The sequence below is a fragment of the Muntiacus reevesi genome, chromosome 2 (genome assembly GCF_963930625.1).
Source record: "Muntiacus reevesi chromosome 2, mMunRee1.1, whole genome shotgun sequence".
NCBI lineage: Eukaryota > Metazoa > Chordata > Mammalia > Artiodactyla > Cervidae > Muntiacus > Muntiacus reevesi.
In genome coordinates, this window is record NC_089250.1 from 214,284,088 (window position 1) to 214,291,740 (window position 7,653).

Here is a 7,653-nt window from a genome sequence, read left to right on the forward strand (position 1 = left end):
AAAGGCTTATCAATTTTGTCTTTCAAAAAAACAGTCTTGTTTCATTGATTTTTTATTTTTCCTTTTGGTCTCTATTTTATTTCCTCTCTGGTCTTTCTTTCTGCCGAATTTGGGCTATGATTATTATTATAATTCCTTTGGATGGTAAGTAAGGTTGTTTGAGAGTTTGCTTGTTTCTTGAGGTAGGCCTATATAGATATAAACGTCCCTCTTAGAATTGCTTTTCTGTATCCCATAGATTATGGAAAGTTGTTTCCCTTTTCATTGTATGGAGGTATTTTCTGATTTCCCCTTTAACTTCTTCAACCCCCCCCCCCCTTTTTTTTTTCCAGTAGCATGTTGTTTAGTCTCCATGTGTTTGTGATGTTCCCATTTTTTTTTCCTGTAATTGTTTCCTGGTTTCATACCATTGTGGTTAGAAAAAATGCTTGATATAATTTCTCCTCTTAAATTTGTTGACACTTCTTTTGTGCCTAGTGTATGATCTGTTTTGGAGAATGTTTCATGTGCACTTAAATGTTGGGTAGTCTGTTCCTTTTGGATATAATGTCCTATAGATATCTATGAAGTCTAACTGGTGTAAGGTGTCATTTAAGACCATCATTTCCTTATTATTTTTCTGTTCGAACAGAATGTCCATTGATGTGACGTGTTAAAAGTTCCCTACTGTTATTATATTGTCAGTTTCTACTCTTAAGTTTGTTAATATTTGCTGTGTATAACAGGTGCTGTTATATTCGATGAATTAATTAATGAATTATTGAATGTTATAGTTTCTCATATTAATCCCTTTATCATTATATAATGCCCTTCTTTGTCTTTTGCTATAGACTTTGTTTTAAAATTTATTTTGTCTGATGTGAGTATTGCTACTTTTTTGTCATTTCCATTTGCTTGAAATATCTTTTTCGATTCCTTCACTCTCAATTCGAATGTTTTCAGCTCTGAAGCAAATCTCTTTTAAAGAGCATATAGATGAGTCTTTTTAAATCCAATCAGCCACTCTTTGGTTGGAGCATTTAGTTCATTGACATTTAAAATGATTTTTTTTTCTTTTTCAGTTCTACCAGTTTATTGCTACCAACCCACCTCCCTCCACCCTCATGCACATGTGCTCAGTCATGTAACCCCATGGACTGCAGCCGGCCAGGCTCCTCTGTCCATGGACTTTTCCAGGCAAGAATACTGGAGTGGGTTGCCATTTCCTTCCTCATAAAGTGACTATTGTTCTGTATTACTTATTGCCACTTGTTCCTTGTTTTCTGGTTATTTTTGTAGTTCTTCTGTTCTGCTTTTAGTTTCTTCCCCTTTGGCTGATTTTCTTTAGTGGTATGGTTGTATTTCTTTCTCTCTAGTTTTTGTGTATGTGTTGTAGATTTTTGACTTGTGGTTACCACGGAGTTCATATATGTTGACCTATAACTAGACTCACTTGTTTTAAACTGGTAGTCATTTAAGTTCACATGAATCCTGAAAGATCTACATTTAAAAAATTCCCGTATGTAGGAGATGTTCAGTGGGGCCCCGCAGCACGGTACCCTCTGGTCACCAGACCTACGTGTTCTGGGGTGCCCCCTGCATACACTGCCTGGGCCCTTCGTCTGCAGCAAGAGAACTACTGCGGGTGTGCTAGCAGCTGCGGCATCCCGGGCCCGCTGGCTACAAGGCCCACTGGAGGGTGGGGGAGCCGTAGACTGTGGTTGGCCTGGCGGCCTGGGGTAGGGCGTGAGGCTGCTGCTGGCCTGCTGCTGGACGGGGCCTCGTCCCCGGTGCTCATAGGCTGGAGGGGGGTTCCAAATGGTGCCTGCCAGCGCAGGTGTTACCGTTGTAGAGTGAACTCCAGGAAAGGCGGCTGCCAGCACCTCCGTCCTTAGGGGGAGACCCAGTTGCCTTCTGCCTGTCTAGGGGGCTCCAAGATCAGCGTGTGAGACTGACCCAGGCTCCTTTCAAGCTGAGTCAGTTGTTTTCTGGTTGTCTCTTGTTTTCTGGTTGTTTTTGTAGTTCTTCTGTTTGTTTAGTTTCTTCCCCTTTGGCTGATTTTCTTCAGTGGTATGGTTGCATTCCTTTCTAGTTTTTGTGTATCTGTTGTGGATTTTTGTGTATCTTGCCTCTCTACTGGGATTCTGTGTGAGGTTTTGGACTTGCCCTTTAAGAATTGAGTCTGTTTCCTATAGCCCTCATGCTCTCCTGAACTGAACTTCCACTGGTTTTCAAAGCCAGATGTTCTGGGGGACTCATCTTCCCAGTGTAGGTCCTCTGGGACTGGGGAGCCTGATGTGGGGCTTGGACCTCTTACTCCTGGGGGAGGACCTCTAGGGTTGTGATGTTTCTTTCATATGTGGGTTGTCAACCTGGGCGTGTGGGTCCTGACTGTACTGCATTTCTGCCCCTCCCATCCATCTCAGTGTGGTTCCTTCTTTGTCTTTAGTTGTGGGGAATTTTTCTGTTCATCTTCAGGTCATTCTCATGGATAGTGGCTCTGTAAGTAATTTAATTTTGGTTTATTCATGGGTGGAGGTGAGTTTAGGGTCTTCCTTCTCCACCATCTTGGTCACCTCCCTCCTGTATTTTTAAAAAATTTTTATTGTGATAATTTCAGATGTATAGCAAAGTGAGTGATTCAATTATATGTGTAAATAAATACATATATATATATATTTTTTACATTCTCTTCCATTATAGGTTATCCTAAGATATTGCACATAGTTCCCTGTGTTACACAGCAGGTCCTTGTTGATTATCTGTTTTATATATATAAAGTGTATCTGTTAACCCCAAACTCCTGATTTCTCTCTCTCCACCCTTCCCCTTTGGTAACCATAAGCTTATCCTCTGAGTCTGTTTCTGTTTTATAAATGAGTTCATTTATATCATTTTTTTTAAAATTCCACATACAAGCACTACCATATGATATTTGTCTTTCTCTGTTTGACTTGCTTCACATAGTATGATGATCTCTAGGTCTATCCAGGTTGCTGCAAATGGCATTATTTCATTCTTTTTTAAGACTGAGTAATATTCCATTGTATATATGTACTAGTTTGCTTCTATGTCTTGGCTATTGTGAATACTGCTGCAGTGAAGCTAGGGGTGCATGTATCTTTTAAAAGTATGGTTTTCTCCAGATATATGCCCAGGAGTAAGATTGCTGGATCATATGGTAGCTCTATTTTTAGTTTTTTAAGGAACTTTCATACTTTTCTCCATAATAGCTATCCCAATTTACACTCCCACCAACAGTGTAGGAGGGTTCTTTTTCTCCACATCCTCTCCAGCATTTAATAAATTTGTAGACTCTTTGCTGTTGTGTACTTTTTTTTCCTCAACCATCTTGGCAACCTCCCTCCTGTACACTTTAAATCATCTCTAGAAAAAAAAATAAATCATCTCTAGATTACTTATAATACCTCATACAATGTGAATGTTATGTGAAGAGTTGTGAACATGTGGCTAATTCAACTTTTGCTTTCTGGAAATTTCTGAAAAAAATTTCCAAATATCTTTGATTCACAATTAGTTGAAACTGCAGACACAGAGGGCTGACTCTCAATATACACATGTGGGGGTCTATTTCAAGACTATTCTGTTCATTAATCTACATCTATTCTTCCCCCAATATTCCTCACTTTAGCTTTACATAAGTTTTGAATTCAATAATATGAGTCTCCAACTTTGTTATTTTTTTTCAGAATTGTTTTGCTTTTTCCAAATAAAGATATACTTGCCATATGATATAGGAATTTTACTTCTGTATTTTTCAAATACAGTGTAAGTTTTAAAATCTGCTGGGCAGTTTCTACATGGTATATCTATAGATATACCATGATCTATAAACATGGTATATCTTACCATTTACTTAGAACTTTTATTTTTTTCCAATATTTTGCATATAGTTCTTGTCCCTTCCTAAGATGCTGCCTGGGCTGTTAGGAGGCACTGACATACCTGCTCCTAATTTGATCTCAGCATCTCAGCTGTCTCAGCTTAAGCTTTTATTGGCCCCTTATCACCCTTTCCCTGGGACGCGCTGCTATCAATCTTCCACTTCAGTGAATGGCATCTCCCCCTACCTAGTTGTTCAAGCTGGAAAACTGGGCTTTACCCTTAAGACCATCCTGATCCCTTCTTTCCATAGCCGGGAACAACCCTCTGCCTCCCAAACACATTTTTAATCCACCACTTCTTTCCATCTACTTTTCACCATACTCGACTCAGACACTCCATCTCCTACTTGGATCATACGGTAGCTTGCTAACTGCTCTTTATTCTCCCTCTCATGCAAGTGTTCTCTACCCAGCACCATAACGATATTTGTATAATGTAGATCTGATCATCTTACTGTTCTGCTTAAAACCCAGCAAGAGTGACTACTGCCCTAACAAAGTCCAAATCCCTTTTTATGGGCTTTGCTTACTGCTCGCTTTCTCTCACCTTGTTTCCTGACCTTCCTTGGGCCATGCTAGTGCCAAGCTCTTTTTAACCACGGCACCTTTGTCTGTACTTTTTCCTGCCTGGAACGATCTCGTCACAATCTTTGCATAGAGCACTACCACTCGTGTTCAGGTTTAATTTTAATTTGGGGGGCGGGTGCTGCACTGTGTGGCATGTGGGATTCTAGTTCCCTAACCAGGGATCAAATCTGTGTCCCCTTCCTGGGAATCATAGAGTCCCAACCAGGGGCCAGGGAAGTCCCTCAGGTTTTATTTTAAATGTCATCTTGGAAATCAAAATGACTATGAGATACCACCTTAACGCCTGTCAGAATGACTGTCACCAAAAGGACAACAAATAGCAAATGTTGGCAAGGATGTAGAGAGAAGGGAACACTTAGGCACTGTTGATAGGAATGTCAATTGGTGCAACCACTGTGCAAACCAGTATGGAGGATCCTCAAAAAATTAAAGATATAATTGCCATATAATATAGGAATTTTACTTCTGGGTATTTACCCGAAGAAAATAAAAACATTAATTTGAAAAAGTATACACACCCCAAGTTCACTGCAGCATTATTTACAACAGCCGAGATATGGAGGCAACCTAAATGCCCATCAACAGATGAATGGATAAGCAAGATATGATACACACACACACAATGGAATATTACACCACCATTTTTTAAAGATGAAAATTTTCTATTTGCAGCAACATGGGTAGATCTAGATGGTATTATAAGTAAAATAAGTCAGACGTCAAATACTGTATGACTTTATTTAATGGGGAATCTAGACAAACTAAACAGAGCCCTAAATACAGAGAACCAATGAGTGATTACCAGAAGGGGGATGGGGGCAAAATAGGTGAAGGGGATTAAGAGGTACAAACCTCCAGTTATAAGTCATGGGATGTAATACACAACATAAGGAATATGGTCAATAATATTGTAATAACTTTGTGGACAGATTGTTACTACACTTAGAATGGTGATCATTTCATGTTATATGCAAATGTCAAATCACTATCTAGTTGTTGTTCAGTCATTCAGTGGTGTCTTACTCTTTGCGACTCCACAGACTGCAGCATGTCAAGCTTCCCTGTCCTTCATTATCTCCCCAAATCTGCTCAAACTTATGTCCATTGAGTCGGTGATGCCATCCAATCACCTCATCCTCTGTTGTCCCCTTCTCCTCCTGCCCTCCATCTTTCCCAGCATGAGGGTCTTTTCCAGTGAGTCAGCTCTTCACATCAGGTGGCCAAAGTATTGGAGCTTCAGCTTCAGCATCAGTCCTTCCAAAGAATATTCAGGGTTGATTTCCTTTAGGATGGACTGGTTGGATCTCCTTGCTATCCATGGGACTCTCAAGAGTCTTCTCCAAAACCACAGTTCAAAAGCATCAATTAGTACACCTGGAATTACCATAATATTTTTCCTCAACTGCATTTCAACTTTTCCCTTAAAAAATGACCCATGTGGTAAATTTTGTATATTTTGCCACAGAAAAAAAAAATTAGGGAAAAAAGGTCATCCCAGAGGAGCCCTACTACTGCTTCTCAGAGCACCCTAATCTTTTGTAATGTCTGTTTGTTTTATCCAAAATAGTTTTCTGACCCATTTCATGGATGCTGAAATGAAGCTGTTGAGGGGTCACTAATGGAAATTCCAGATGTCATGCCCACCCTCAGCAGGGTTTGAGTGGAACCTGAGTTTGGACGGCCTTCCCACCCCTGGCTGTGCCAGCAGACATAGCATCCTGTGCTTTTGGGTGTCCCTGTGTTGGGGGATGGGGCACAGCCTGTGCATTCTCTCTGGGGAGTCACTCCCAGGGGCCTGGGAGAGGCCCAGAGACCAGCAGGGAGACCAGAGGCTCTCCTGGCTCCTCAACTCTGGCCCCTTCTAGCCCCCGGCTCATCCAGGCCAGCCCTCCTCTCTGGAGGTGCTGGGGCTGGTTAAGCCCTCAGGGAGCGTCCAATTTCTGCTCCCTAGGTCCCAGGCCCCTCCCTTCCTTTGCTAAGGTCAACCCCAGTTGGTGGGCGTCTGGACTGGACTAGCGGGCAAGGCCACGACGTTGCCCAGCCCCTACAGCGAACCAGCAAGGGTGTGAGGCTCCCCGGACCCACTGGAAGCCCGAGGTCACACCCTGCAGGTGGTGGTGATGCCCAGGGTCCAGCGCTCCGTCTGGGCGGGCAGCAGCACTGGGCACTGGCAGCCGAGAGTCGGAAGCCTAGAAAAGCCATCGCCGTGGGCTACCCGGAGGGAGGGTGGAGCCGCTGCGGGACAAGTGTGGACGGGGTGGGGAGGAGGGCTCCTGAGCGCTGGGGTTGGGGGCGGTCTCAGGGCGGGGCCGCGGGGCGAGCCCGAGGGTGGAGAGCTTCTGGGTCGCCGAGGCGGGAGGAGGTTGGGGTGCGTCCTCAGGGACCCCCCTGCCCCGCTGTGGTGGGATTGGAGGGGCAGGAGGAGCAGGTGGCCGGGGGTGGCAGGCAGTCTCGGGGAGGAAGGGTCCTGAGGGTTGGGCTGGGGTCGCAGGCTCTGGGGTGGGTTCCTGGGCCAGGTGAGAGCGGCGGCGATGCGGGGCTGGTTAGAGAGGATGGGGGTCCCGGATGGGGGCTGGGCCCACAACTCTGTCGTCGCCCCCGCCACCGTGCCCCCGTCCCCACCCCGAGCGCCTCGAGGACACTCTTCGCTCCGGCTGGCTGGGCGGGCGGCTTCTGCGGAGGGGCCTCCGGGCCGCCTCGCGTGGCCGCACAGTCGTGTCGGTGGCGCCACCTGGTGGCCCCTGCCTGCCCGGCCGGGGTCTCCGCCGCGGTCTCTTTCTGCCGCCCCAGCGAGGCCACTCCCCGAGCCCAGCGGAGAGCGGCTCCCCTCCTCCCGCTAAGAACGCCTTTGCTTCCCAGCTGTGGGACCTGGGGCTCTGGCTCCACATCTGTTAAGTGGGCTGTTAAACACCCCGAGTGGCAGGTGTTTTCAAAGTAGTAAATAGGATGCTCCGAGCGGAGTTGCTTAGTACCTGGGTCTGGTTTACCATCTCCTCATGCCCCTCAGGCCTTAGCTCCCTCCTGTGAGGAGCAAAGTGAGCCTCTTAGAGGTGAATTGAGCCCCCGGGGTCCCCCAGGCAGGGAGCGGCGCCTGAGGTCGGAACCCAAACCTTACCCCTGATCTGCTGAGGGCATGGCCCCAATGCCCAGGGGAGGTGCTGGGGCTGGTTAAGTCCTGTCC